At 37.7% G+C, this 13,837-nt stretch overlaps 1 protein-coding gene across 1 annotated transcript in view; it reads left to right on the forward strand.

Moving 5' to 3' along the window:
- The first annotated feature begins 5,806 nt into the window (after positions 1 to 5,806).
- SMIM14 (small integral membrane protein 14) overlaps positions 5,807 to 13,837 on the forward strand; it is a 65,602-nt gene continuing 57,571 nt past the window's right edge. Inside the window, exon 1 of the mRNA XM_016119956.2 lies at positions 5,807 to 6,026. The gene's annotated coding sequence lies outside the window, so the exon portion shown is untranslated. The remainder of the gene's footprint in view (positions 6,027 to 13,837) is intronic.

Consider the following 13,837-nt stretch of genomic DNA (forward strand, 5'->3'; position numbering starts at 1 on the left):
GGTAGTTCTTGAATTTCTTTCTTTATTTTTCATTTTTTGGTTTCTCTCTTCTTCCTTCTGATTTATTTCTAGATTTCTGTCTTCGATATCACTGATTCTTTCCTCCATTTGGTCAACTCTATTTCTCAAACTTGCTCTTTCATTTTTTGACTTTTGTAGTGTGTTCTTCACCTCCAGATTTATTTAGTTCCTTTTGAGGGTTTCAATCTCCTTGTTCTGCTTATCTAGGTGTTTTTTTAATTCCTAAAACCATTGATATGACTCGTTTCAGAATTCATGAGTTTTTCAGAAGTACTACCATGAATTTGCTTTCATTTGAGTCACATATTTCTTTGTCTGTAAGCTTATTTTCTGGAGATTTTTCTCTTTCTCTCTGTGATGCTGTTTCACCTTGGTTATTCATGGTGTTTAATGGACTATTTCTCTGTCTGGACATTAATGGAAGTGTATTCTATTGTTTTTCCAGAAATATTTATTATATAAAGGTCACTCTTTAGTGTGCTGCAAAGATAGTGCTTTTCTTTTGGTTTTCAATAGGTAGTGTCTAAGCCTCTTGGATCTTTGCTTTATATAAAGCCTAAATGTCTTTTTTAAAAAAATTTTCTCGTAGATATTTAATCACACTTGCTATTCTCAATTTCAGTCCCTGTCAGTGTTAGCAACAGTTTCGGTAACATTTGCTCAGATTCCCCTCGGGCTCCGTGGTGATTGGTCTTGGAGGGAATGCGGAGAGGAGCCCTCTGGGTTGGGGTTTGAGGGCTATGCCTCAGCATTGGTTTTGCAACCTGGGCCGAGAAAAATTAACTGTTGTTTCTCTGTGGTCCTGTCCCACTTCTCTGCTTTCTACCCTGATGACTGGGCCCTGGTGCTGGCACTAGAAGTTCCAGTACTTCCAGGTAGGCTGATTAGGGAGGTCGCTGCACCTTCTCCCCTCCCCCTCCTCCTGCAGGGAGCTCCAGAAGCTGCAAGAGGTAGATTTAGTCTTGGCAACTTTTGCTAAGATTCCTTTGGGGCTTTGTGGTGTTCGGTGTCAGAGGATATGTGGGGTGGGGCTCTCTGTGCTGGGGATTGAAGTCTGTGGCTCAGCCCCAGATTTGGAACCAGAGACAGTAAAAATTATCTGTTATTTCTCTGCTGTCTCATCCCACTTCTCTGCTTCCTGCCTTGATGACTGGGCCCTGCTTCCGGCTAATAGAAGTTCTAGCACTTCCAGGCAGGCTGATCAGGGAAGTCATTGCACCTTCACTCCTCCTCCTCCTCCTGCTGCAAGGAGCTCTGGTGGCTGCAAGAGGTAGCTTCTTTATAGGTCTGAGTTCACTGCTGGACACCCGGGGTTCTGATCTGTGGTAGCTCTTATGCACAGATCCCATGCTCAGACATGCAGGAGTGCAGTTTAGGTGTTTTTTTGTTGAGTTTTAGATATTCAGCTTATTGTTGTTTCAGGAGAGATCTGAGGATGTCTCTCACTCCTCCGTGTTTCCTCACTGGACCTAGATTCTTATAACCATCACCACATACATGTTACAAAACAATTCAACACCTGAAAGAATTCCCTCCTGCTACCCTCCTTTTGTCTTTAGACCCTTTTCTATACCTATTCTTAGCAGTCACTGTGTGGGTTATATCTATTCCTATATTTATGCTTTTTTCAGAATGTCACATAAATTGAATCATACAGTATGTAACCTTTTGATATTGGATTCTTTCATTCAACACAATGCATTTGAGATTTATCCATGTTGTTGTATCAATAATCTATTCCTGTTTATTGCTGTGTATTTCACTGTGTTGATGAACCATGGTTTATTTATCCATTTATCTCTTAAAGAACATTTACTTTCCAGTTTGGGACAATTATGTATAATAAAAATAATAGTAACAGATAATTATTTTACATTAAAAACATTTTTGCAGTGTAAATTATCAGTATTTCCTTTAATACTTTTGTAAAATTTAGTCTTTAGTATATGTAACTTCCTTCAAGTGGGGCACCTTTATGTGAGTAGCACTATGAATGCCTAATAAATATCTACTTCATATGGCAAGAAGGAAATTATTGGCAGTATTGTTATGGTAAATGTTTAACAACTATCTGGGGGAAGAGGGGAGTGTAGCCCTTGAATTATAGCATTTGCCAATTTCCATGGTGTAAATATTCCTACTGTGCCAATTTCAAGCTACCAATGTGATATCACTGAACTTGAAGTTGGGAAGAGATAGGCACAATTGGCTCTCATTAGGATGGAGTTTCAAATATGAGAGGGCTCTGGCACACTACTAATTATTGATAATGTAAATTTAATAGGTACATGGAAAGAACTGTATTTGTTGCAACATGGACCTTCTGAAGAACTGTTGGGAACTTCTAAAACTTCTGATTCAGTTAGTGATCTTTAAACATAATGTAATATCTTGAACTCTTGCTTATTAGAATAATCAACAATAAACTCTTCATAAAGGAGTAAAAAACAAGGTTAAATTTTAAAATATCATGCATTGATATGAAAAACACCCAACAATAAACATGTTGTTGAGAAAATATAAATTATGGATCAAATTTTATAAAAGTAAATAGAAAAATATAATAAATAATAATAATTGTTTCAAAAATGATCAATACATGGTCAGTCTGTATTGATAATGGTCCATCTTCTTTCATCTGTATCACCATCCATTTTCCTTTTTCTGATTATTTTGAAGCAAATTCTAAACATTATATTTAATCTATAATACTTTGTCTCTAAAAGCACTCTATTTTTAAGCTAGCCACAACAGCATTACCATACAGAAAAAGTAATAGAAGTCTTTAATATCAGCAAAGATCCAATTAGTGTTCACGGCTTTCTGGTTGTCTTATGACTTATAGTTTTTTCAAATAGGGATCCAAATAAAGTCTATGAACTGTGGTTGGGTAAAGATTTTTTTACAAAAGGTTTTTATGCCAAAAAAACTTTCTTTAGTATTAAAGTTTTCAAATTAACATACAAAGGGAGAGGAAATAGTATAACAAAACTTAGCTTCAACAATATAACATATGGCCACTTCCATAACCCCTACTACTAGAAGATTTGAGGCAAATCCTAGGACTCTTATTTCATCTATAAATACATCACTATGTATCTTTAAAAGATAATATTTTTAATTTAACAAATGGAGTTTCTTTTGACTGCTTGAACTGAAAATAAGATATACCTGTTGCGGGTATGCATTGCATGTGCATTTGTGCATGTGTGGTGATGGGGCAGTTGTCTACAGCCTGCTATACCATTGGCTTTTGGGAAACTTTTTACCATTCCAAAGAGTAGAAATGCAGGCTGCCTCACAACTCAGCTGACACCTCACTCTCTTAGCTTTACCTACCCCCTCTCATGGTTCAGAGGGTTCAAGTAACCCTACTTTTATAAATTATTCTTTTGGTGACTCCCACCCTAGTCTTGGGGAAAGGGAAAATTCTCTACCCTCCTTCATAGCATAAGGTGAGAGAATACCCTCTATCTAGAATACTGCATTCACCCCGAAAGGTAACTTTCACTTGTTCCTATCTTCCCTTTATATGAAGGAGGGGATAATGGTGGCGGTAACACTGATTTTCTTACCTGGTACCTCTCAGTAGGCCAAGTGGAAAAGGGAGAAACTCCAAAAGCCCGTCTTCTTCAAATATACAATGGGTTAGGGGAGGGAAATTTAGTATCAGGTATTTTTAGCTGGGGGTTCCAAAACAGGATCCTATTTCATTTACAATGAATTTCTGAGATAGACAATGATATGAGCTGGACTCCTTTTAAACTGTTTCATATAATCAGAAGAGCTGGCCCTTTCTCTCATGAGATCACAAGTAGATGTTGAGCCCATTATGCAGTCTATAGGATGCTTGATTGGGGTTGCAGGACCAATCCAATCACCGTAGTTCACTCACAGGGCTGGCAAGTTGGTGTGGGTTGGAGGCTTTTGTTCCTCTCCACATGGGCCTCTTAGAATTGCCTAATTCTAAGTGAAGTGGTATGGAGACTAATTCCCCTAGAGCAAGCAATCCAAGAGGATGAGGTGGAAAGCTGCAATCATTGCCTTTATGATTTAGTCTCAGAAATCATATACCTTCAGCTGTACTCTACAGCAGCAGTTCCCAACCCTTTTTGGCACCAGGGACTGGTGCTCCTATGAGGATCTAATGCCTGATGATCTGAGGTGGAGCTGAGGTGGTGATGCTAGCATTGGGAAGCGGCTGCAAATACAGATGAAACTTTGCTCACTCTCCCACCGCTCACCTCCTGCTGTGCGGTCTAGTTCCTAACAGGCCACTGACTGATAGCAGTCTGAGACCTAAGGATCTTTGTTCTACAGGTCCAACAGAGTTGCTGTGATTCAAAGGGCCAGAGGAGAGTGATTCTAGAGATAAGAATCATTGGGGGTTATCCTACCAGAGATAGCTACCAGAGATCTTAACATCTTGATTTTCCTGATTTTGTTTTATATTCCTTTATAAAGTACTGATACTTTTCCGAAAACGTGTATGTCTACTTTTGTACCATACTGATCTCTTAAACACAGCTGTGTTCTCAAACAGATATATGCACATGGGTGCACCCAAGTGTACAAGACTTTCTGTTCCACAGATTAAAGACCCTCTGCTACAGGGTGAGCCCACAAACTTCATTAGGGCACAAGATTCCACCTAAAATTTTTTGAATTTGAGTAAACAGTTTACGATTGCAGATTAAGCTTGACTTTTACCTGCTTTCAATCTACTAATTAACTAGAAAACACTTTTTACCAGAAACTTTTTTTTTCTAGAAAATTTTACCTGTATTAAACAACCATTTAATTACAAAGCTCTTGCAGATTATACTAATTTTCTGAAGGTGACTCAGCTAGTTGAGATGATTAACGAGATAGCTGAGACTGAGTAAGAAAGTTTCTTACAGCTTTCTCCCATTCCTGCAGAACAGGTAAAGAGGCACCTTTGTAATATCCTTGTTTGGCACTCACCTTTACCCTTTTAATTACAATCTGTCAGCTCATGGACTTTAAGAAAACAATAGAGTAGCTCTAAATTTTGCCAAACAGGGAAATTTCCCAGGACTCAAATGCTTAGCAGGGAGACTGAGGCCAGAATGAGAGAGTAGGAAGGACCAACTTGGTCTAAAAAGTGAGATTCTTACCCAAGTAGTATCCTTATCCTAGCTCGTAAGGTCAAAGTAAGAAAGGCTTGGGCTGGCTGCATAACAACACCTTCCCTTCCCCGTTACACACCACCTCCTGACCCAGCAAGTCATCTTTGGTGACATCTTCTTTACTACTACATTTGAATTTAATTTTAGCCAGTTTTCCAGACGCAAATATGTTATCCTCGATGTCCAATTATCACCGGGACTGAGTGATCAAAACAATCTCTACAGTGGCATCTCGTCTCAACAGACATCAACCTGAGCCAACCTCTATCTCTACCCCCGCTAAAGACTTCGGGCGAAGAAAGAAATCGGCTTAGTCAAATGGAGATGCTCAATAGAGGCAATTGTCCACCACATACGAAGCAGAGGCTACGCGAAACAGTTGAACAGACGCGGATCCTCGCCCTTGCCACAACACAGCGTTAAACCCTATCCTTCTCAACCGGAATTACAACCCCCGCGCTCCGCCCCACGAATACCACGACGCTCGCGCTCGTCCAGCTTACCCGGATACAGTGGGCAGGCGCGGAGCTTGCGCATGCGCCGCAGACGGGCCAGTGGAGGTAAGGGCGGGGGGAGGCGGGGGGAGGCGGGGGGAGGCGGGGGGGGGCGGGGGGCGGCGGTCAGGCCGCTACCATCTGTTGCGCCGCTGCCTTCGCAAGCGGGAAGATCCGGGTCTCGTGGCTCAGTGACGTGGTCAATCGAATCAAAACAGAGGGGAGGAAGCTGGTGGCCAGGAGCTGCAGCGGCAGGGGCGATCCAAGTAGCTGCAGCTTTCCAGAAGCTCCAGGCGGTTTTTCTGCCGAGCCTTGGTCCCGGCCCCTATCCTGTCCGCCCCGTCGGTTGTCGTATGGGCGGGTGAGTATCTTCCCCTCCTACGGCCGTTTACTGGCCCACCTTGCCCTCACCCCGGTTTTTCCTGGGGTTCCTCAGGCTCTCGGGGATTGCAGTGGCTGCGGCAGAGCAGGGCTGCTCTTTAGGCTCGGCGGTTACCCTGTCGGGCTGTCTGGCGACTGCACGGGGGGGGGGGGGGGAGCCTGCTGCTGCCTGGCCTACTTTCTCCGGCGAAGAGCGAGGCAGAGAGCCTGCAATTTGGCTTTCTCTGCAGGAAACCAGAGTCGGGTCTTGGCAGGAAAGTGGACAGTAGCCCCGGGTGGTTCTATTTTTAGGGTAAGACAGTCAACACGGGTGGAGGCTATAATGGAGTAAAAAAGAAGAAACAGTCGTAGCTGGAAATCCACAAATGCTGAAATCCACACTCTGTCATTTACCTTTGTTTCTCAGCTCTTGCCAGGTATGATGAAGTCGCTAGGATGCGTCCTTTGTGACTGATGAGGAAGGAAAGTTGCCATCCAGAAAGCGGGAGCTTTTTATCCTTTATTCTGCGAATATGAGAATTCCTTTTTTTTCTATTAAGCAAGTTGAACTGACAGTAAAGAGGAAGCACCCTTTATTGGAACAGGAAACATGCGATAAACTGGTTACCAGAGTTCCTGAAGTCCCATGCTACCGTTTAAAGCCAAAGTTTTCCAAATTAGCTGTTTCTATGTGTGTTAGGATTTTAGCCAAGATGACGTTTGTTAGCTGTAGAGAGTCAATAGGATGTTTTCAGTTGTCCTACTTTGCAAAATCGAAGATGTGGCGTTAGTGCGAGAATGTCTTGGATTTGCGTCAAGTGAGTTGGATGAACCTTAAGCACGAAATACCTGTGTTTATTGAAGAGAGACTTTCCAGTTTTTATATATTGTCAGAAATCGTTGGCAGCTCTGCCTAAAGTAACTTGAGACCATGTAGACCAACCTTTCAGGTGTTTTAGTCTTGAGACCGTTAGGAAGTATTCTCGCTGCCCAGTTCTGTGGAGGTTTCCCAAAGTTTCTGTCTCTTCTGCCTCAGGTGACAGGTGATGCAGATTGCTCTGTTATAGCCTGTTCTGAGACCTGCTATGCTTTGCATCCCTCGAAGGCACTAAGGAGACTTGAAGACCAAACCTTTTTGTCCTAACTTGGTTTTTAAAAAGAACATTTTTTCCCCCAGAGAATTCATTTATTGAGATGTTTCTTTGGTATGTGGCAAGAAAGAAAAACAGGAGTATGTGCTAATTGATTGCTGTTTATCAAATCCAGTTCTTAATGAATTTAGACTACCCCCTTGAAAGTTCTGTTCTTGTTTGGTGCATGTTTCTTCTTTGTAGGCAGTCTAGCTCTTTTTTTTTAATCCCGCAGTTGGAAACTTACCGATTTAGACAAATGAAATTGTATTCTTCAAGTTCTCTCTGGTTTTTTTTTAACCTTTTATGCTAATCTATAACTGAATATTTTTGTTCATACAAAATAATTTGCGATAATTGGGGGGAAATGTTGATTAAAGCAGATAAGCAAAAAGGAAGAATGTAAATTTATATTCCTGCTATTCAGAGATCACCAAAGTGTTAGCTGCAGTTTATATCCTTCCAGACTTCTTTTTTGCATTTATGTATTTTTATGCAAAAATGGCGTCATATTACATATGCTTTTCTGTAACCCGTTTTTTCAGATATGGACTTTTGAATCTTAACTTTTAGGGACTACTTACTTTTTGCCAGATCAATAAAAATTGTGGTTTTAAACAATTTCCTCCCAAATACCTATGATGATATTGTAAGATTTAAGAAATTAATATTCATTGCATGGCAAAGTAAAGTTTCACTTATTTAACTCTTGGGAGAGCAGACACAGAATAGACTGAATTGACAATATGGAAGTTAAAAAAGTTTTTGCTTATTTTAGTGATTCGATTTAGGTAGAGGTTTAGTTCTATTCCATAGCTACATTATGCTCCCAATGCTGACCAGCTGTCCAGGCCTGCAGCAGTAAGATCCTGAAAGATTTTACTTTATGAATCCCACTTAATATGCTTCATTAACGTTGAGTCTTGGATGTGCGCCTGTATAGACCAGTGCTTTATGGGTGATGCCAAAAGAGAAGGAAACATCCCCTTCACCTCCACTTCAAAGGATGAATACACTACAAAGTATCCTAAGTGTGCTGATAACCCATTTGGATTTTTGTTAATCATAAACTTACCTAAAACCTTTAAATCTCTATTTTCATTCTGTATCTCTTGGGTAATTAGTCCCAGGTGTTTACTACTCAGTATGTGACTTAGGTTTTTTTTTTTTTTTTGATTCACTTTAAATTATAATATTCAATATACATTCTAGATTTGTCCACTTCTTCCACTTCTACTGTTACCATCTTTGCCAACTATCATCTCCTCTTATGTGGATATTACTCTTGAATGTATTGTCTGTTTTAGACCAGTTCTTTCTATGGAAGAATGCTAGTTTTCAGCTTCTTTTTATAGGACAGTGCCTTGATTCTCTTCAATAATTCTTAATATTTGGGCCACATTTTACTTTAGACCTATAGAATTAATCCCTAGGAGAAATGGGTCTCAGGAATCTGCATTTTCAGCAAGTTCTTTAGGTGATTTTAATGCACATCAAAGTTTAAGAATGTCTTAATATTTGATGATTTGTCTGGGAGATTACTTCTTTATATTGGTAAAGATAGCTACCATTTTGGGGAACACTCTATGTGTCAGGTACTGAACTAAAAAGTTCTTACATGTTTTTCATTTAACTGTAGAGCAACTCACATGCAGGTATTTCTACTCCCATTGTATAAAGTAAGGAACTGAGACAAAGTAAGTGGCAGAAAGTTGGACTTGAACTTGTCTATTTTCTTAATCACTATACCCTGTTGCCTCTAAAGTACAATACTTTGGTTTTGGTAGGCCATGGTTTTTGTTAAGGGCAAGGTAGTATTTTTTCTTCATTTCTAATCCTATCCTTAACGAAGTCCATTGTTTTGTTGGTGTTTTTACCTGAAGTTGCACAGCTGGGAGATGACCTCAAGAAACAAACTCCTAGGTCTTTTCACTTTGTTGTATTGAGTGCTCAGCTTACCAGGCTTAAAGTAAATTTGGAGTATTTTCTCCTTCCTGTATTACCTTGCATTCCACGCACCAAAAACCCATCTAATGCTTTCTGCGTGCTTGTACAGTTATTTGGATTTTTCCTACATTTTCTCTATTGATTTGGGTGTTTTACTATCCGGACTACCATTGGATCATTCATAAACTGAATAAATTTCTCACTACAAGATCCCTTTCCAAATGAGTAGGAAAAAAATGTTAAATTTGATGCATTGATTTTTTTTTTCTTTTGTAGGGGGACTTAACCCAGAGAAATACAGGTTGTTTTTATTCTCTTTTTACAGAGTCTTTAAGCGTAACTGTTTATCTATCGAGGTACAGGTCACATATGACCTTTACCAGAGCTCTATCTTAACCCACCTTGGGCTTATGTAAATAGCTGTGTGTGACATCATTTTACCTTCCATATTTAATTGTCTGTGGCTATCTACCTTTTTTGATTGGGGGATGCCACGAGGTCAGGGATTACCAATGAAGCAATCAGTAGGGTTGTTGATAGAATAAATAAAAGAGGAACAATCCCGACTTTATTCTGTACTTGTAAAAAATGGTACATTGCTAAAAGGAATTATTTGTAATAATCTTTTCCTACACAATAAGACTTAGAACAAAAATCTCAATACAAGACAATAAATTGTGTAAATTGATGACAAATAGTGATATATTAGTATATGGGTTATAAAGATTTTGCAGAAAAGTAAGTGCTCCTGACTATTAGACTGTAGTTTATATTAGGATTTTTTAAGATAGTAAAACTTTTTAGTCAATTACTACTATAGGCTTATAAGTAAAAGTATTCTTTTGGTATGTGTTTACATGCATATTCATGTTCTGTCTGGCTCACAGAACATGTACTGACCATATGAACGAATGGTTATTTCTATAGTTGGGCACATATCAGTAGAAACTGCAGTTAGGTAAAGAACAGTTTGGGCACTTTCAAAGCCATTTTGAAAGAAGGCTGAAAATAATTTGATTCTGAAATGAACAATTATCTGCTTGAATATCAGTAATGCATTTACTACTTATGTTTAGCTGACACATCTGCACTCCAAGTCAGATATTGTTATCCCTAAGTTACATTGGAGGAAACAGGCTCTGGTCAGTTAGGTAAGTTGCTCAAGGTAAAGCTACTAGTACTGTTGGGATTCAAACCCAATTGTCCTAAAGCTCATGTACTTTATACTACAACAATGTTGACTAGTCTTTTTGTCATACAGAATCGCGAGAGTTATATTAAGTAAACCTACTTGTTTTAGCTGTTAGAATATGCTGGTAGAACTATCTTTATGAATTGTTTTGTTCTATTTAAACTTAAATTGGATATGCATTTCTAATAGTATTAGAAATGATATTTAAAAGGGGTATTTTAAATACAAGACATCCTCGTTGAAAAGCTGCAAAGGATAGTAATATATAGAGCAAACAACAACAAAATATAATCCACTCATTCAGAAGTCATCTCTGTGCTCTTATTTCCTTCTGGTCTTTTTTTTTTTTTTAATTCATCTTTGGTTTAAGTGAGATGTAATACCCACATAAACTTGTATCCTAATTTTTTTGATTGTTTAACTTAGTGGGCTTTTTACTGTGGCCTTAGAAACTTTCTAAACTTGATTTTAACATTTAATAAGATTTTGAATTAGCTGATTTAATTTTGGACATGTAGTTTCCTGTTTTTACTGTTATAAATATTGTGATGAACTGTGGCTTTAAATAGTTAACCCAAGCTCTGAAGATTAGAGCAACCTGTTTAATTAAAAAATAAGTCATATTTGAGACATTTTAATTGTTTGAAATGTAGTGATTTTAATCATAATTCAACAAATATATATAGCATATATATACCTGCAATGCCCAGAAAATTTACACTTGGGTTTTTAATAGAGGTTGCCTCTAAGGAGAGTACCTTTAACTTTTGCAGTTTTATTTTATTTTTTTAACTTTAGTGTTTGAATTTTAAAACTATAAATTGCGTATTGCTTTAAAAATTAAATTCAACTCTTTGGAAACGTGTATATTTTTCTAAATTAAAACCAATTTTTAGGCACATAGTAGGGTTTATATTTTGTTTACAACATTTTAAACTTCATTTGCTTTTGTTTTGCTTTTTTTCATATTGAATTTTCATTTCAATTTTTAAATTTAGGTCAAAGCACAGATTGAGTCTCAGCTTTGTAAAAGTTTATAAAACGGAATGAAGCTGGGTTTTGCTTGACTGCATTCATTGACAAGTATTACAGGTGCAGTGCTTTTAAAATTTAACAGTTAATAACAGAAAAATACATTTCCAAAGAGTTGAATTTAAAGAGCAATACACAATTCATAGTTTTAAATTGAGTTCGAGCTTTCTCCAGAGAGGTTATCACAGAAGTCATTTAGCTGTGACATTTATTTTGGCTAATTACATTGATACATAATTATATCATATGAATTAATTATAATTAATAATTAACTTGATTGCCAAGTAGGTAGGCGCTACTTTTTATTTTTTCTATATCCCCAGAACTCTTCTGCCAATTACTTAGTCCTCTGACGACTTGTTAGCAATATCCTTTTCAGGAAAGAAGTGAGAGAAGAAATGGGCTTGAATTCCATCTCTGTTGCCTGACTTAAGGGAAGTCACTGAAACTCTCTGGGCCTCAGTTCTTTCTTCTTTAAATGAGTGAGTGAGAACTGCTGCATTCCCAAAGAATTAATAGTACCGCTTATGAAGTTGTGATTTGTCGACTATGAATAAATGAAGACTTTGCATCCTCTAATCCAGAGGTCCTTAACCTTTTTGGCATCAGGGACCAGTGCCCCTATGAGAATCTAATGTCTAATGATCTGAGGTGGAGTTGAGGCAGTGATGCTAGCACAGGGGAGCAGCTGTAAATACCGATGAAGCTTTGCTCACTCACCTGTTGCTCACCTCCCACTGTGCGGCCTAGTTCCTAACAGGCCACAGACTGACTAGCAGTACTGGTCCGTGTGGCACAGGGGCTGGGGACCCTTGCTCTAAGTTATTCCTGCTTTATAGAGTGATATCTTGCATAGGTCTCCTGGTCACGCTTACCTTGTTTCCTCTATGCATTCCCTTTCTGCCCCATAGAAAATAAACATTTTGTTGTCATTTTTTTTCTAGCTTGCTTTAGTCTCTAGAATAGTATGCTCTCTAAAAGAGTGGCATAGTATCAAGCTTTTTGTTATTCTGTAAAAATATTTTATAAGAATTTCAAAGGTGGTTTTTATTATAGTTTAATCTTATAAATAACTACCTAGATGGAATAATATAGGATTATCTTAATGGATCCGTATAGGGGATATTATAAGGAATTTATAACTATAATTGCTTGGCTATTAATTTGAAGTTTTAAAAATTTCATAATAGAATTCAGGGAGCCTTAACTCTTAAGCACAGAGAATTTTGATATTTGGGGTAGATAATGGGGTTTATTTCAACATTAAAAAATTTTAAATGTCTTTAACTTCCCCCAGGTGTTGCTTTAGTACAGTTTTTAACAATTAATGGTTGATTGATTTGAATTTGAGTCTGCATCCTTTCCTTGCCCACTTCCCATCAGAGATGCAAATGTAGTTTAAGAGAAAAGTATGCCTTTAGTAAAAAGTAACAGAAAGTCAACAGTTACTTAATTTTTGTACTGCTCTAAAGTTGTCTTTATTTGGGTGAAACAAATGTAGCTAGCATGGTCGGTCATATCTGACCGATGTGGAATGAGTCCTGGTCAGGAATTTACAGTGTGACTTCCTGTCCAAGGTCTGTCTCATACCAGATGTGTCATCATGATCAAATTGCTAGCTTATCTGAACCTATTTTTCTCATTTTAAATTGATTTTGTCAGAAGGGTGGTTGTTAGGATGTGAAAGTAGTAAGTTAATAATAAACTATGATTTGCTTATACGTATCTTTGAGATGTTTCTGATAAAAGAGTAAAGCAAATAAATATGTTGCAAAAAAGTTTTGTATGTGAGATGTTGGGTCATCTGATAAAAGTAATCCCAATTACTTAGTATGTTGGTATAGAGTATAATATAATAGTAATACTGGAATTAATAGACAAATATTTTGTTCTCTCTGTTAAAATAAAAGGTAGCCAGAGTTTTAGGATATTTCTCTTCATTTGATCAGTTTTCTAATTGACTACTGTGTAAACACTTGGAGTCAGAAAGCTATTTCTAGAAAAATATTATTTTTAGAGGTAATTACCTCTGTGATATATTGGAAGTTTGGTTAAAAATAGCAAACTCAAGTGTAGACTCCCTGAATGTCCTAGGGGCAGTTCCAGCAGTTTCTGACATATGATTCACTTCCTTGGTTTTATAACTTTGGAGCTCTAATTGATAGAATTGATTCTTTATAGATAAATGCTTCTGAGTTCCCCATTTCATTGGCCAGTGTCTCTATTTTGTGTTTTATGTAAACAAATTCAGTACATTCTAAATTGTTACTTGTATTTTACTCTTGCTGTGGGTTTTTATTTATTTATTTATTTTTTAAATGGAAAGAATTTTGATGTTCTTGATCACTGTAAAGATTTGGCTGGGTATTTGAAAAGGTGATTTTATTCATCATAAATCACCTTCTTAAAATCACAGTAGAAAGCTAGTTTTCATCCTCTGACCCTTGAATCACCTGTAGTTATCTCTGCTTTCCCTAGAAGAGCCCTGTGTTTGCATGCAGGAAAAGTGGA

Source organism: Rousettus aegyptiacus, unplaced genomic scaffold (assembly GCF_014176215.1).
Source record: "Rousettus aegyptiacus isolate mRouAeg1 unplaced genomic scaffold, mRouAeg1.p scaffold_m13_p_10, whole genome shotgun sequence".
NCBI classification, from domain to species: domain Eukaryota; kingdom Metazoa; phylum Chordata; class Mammalia; order Chiroptera; family Pteropodidae; genus Rousettus; species Rousettus aegyptiacus.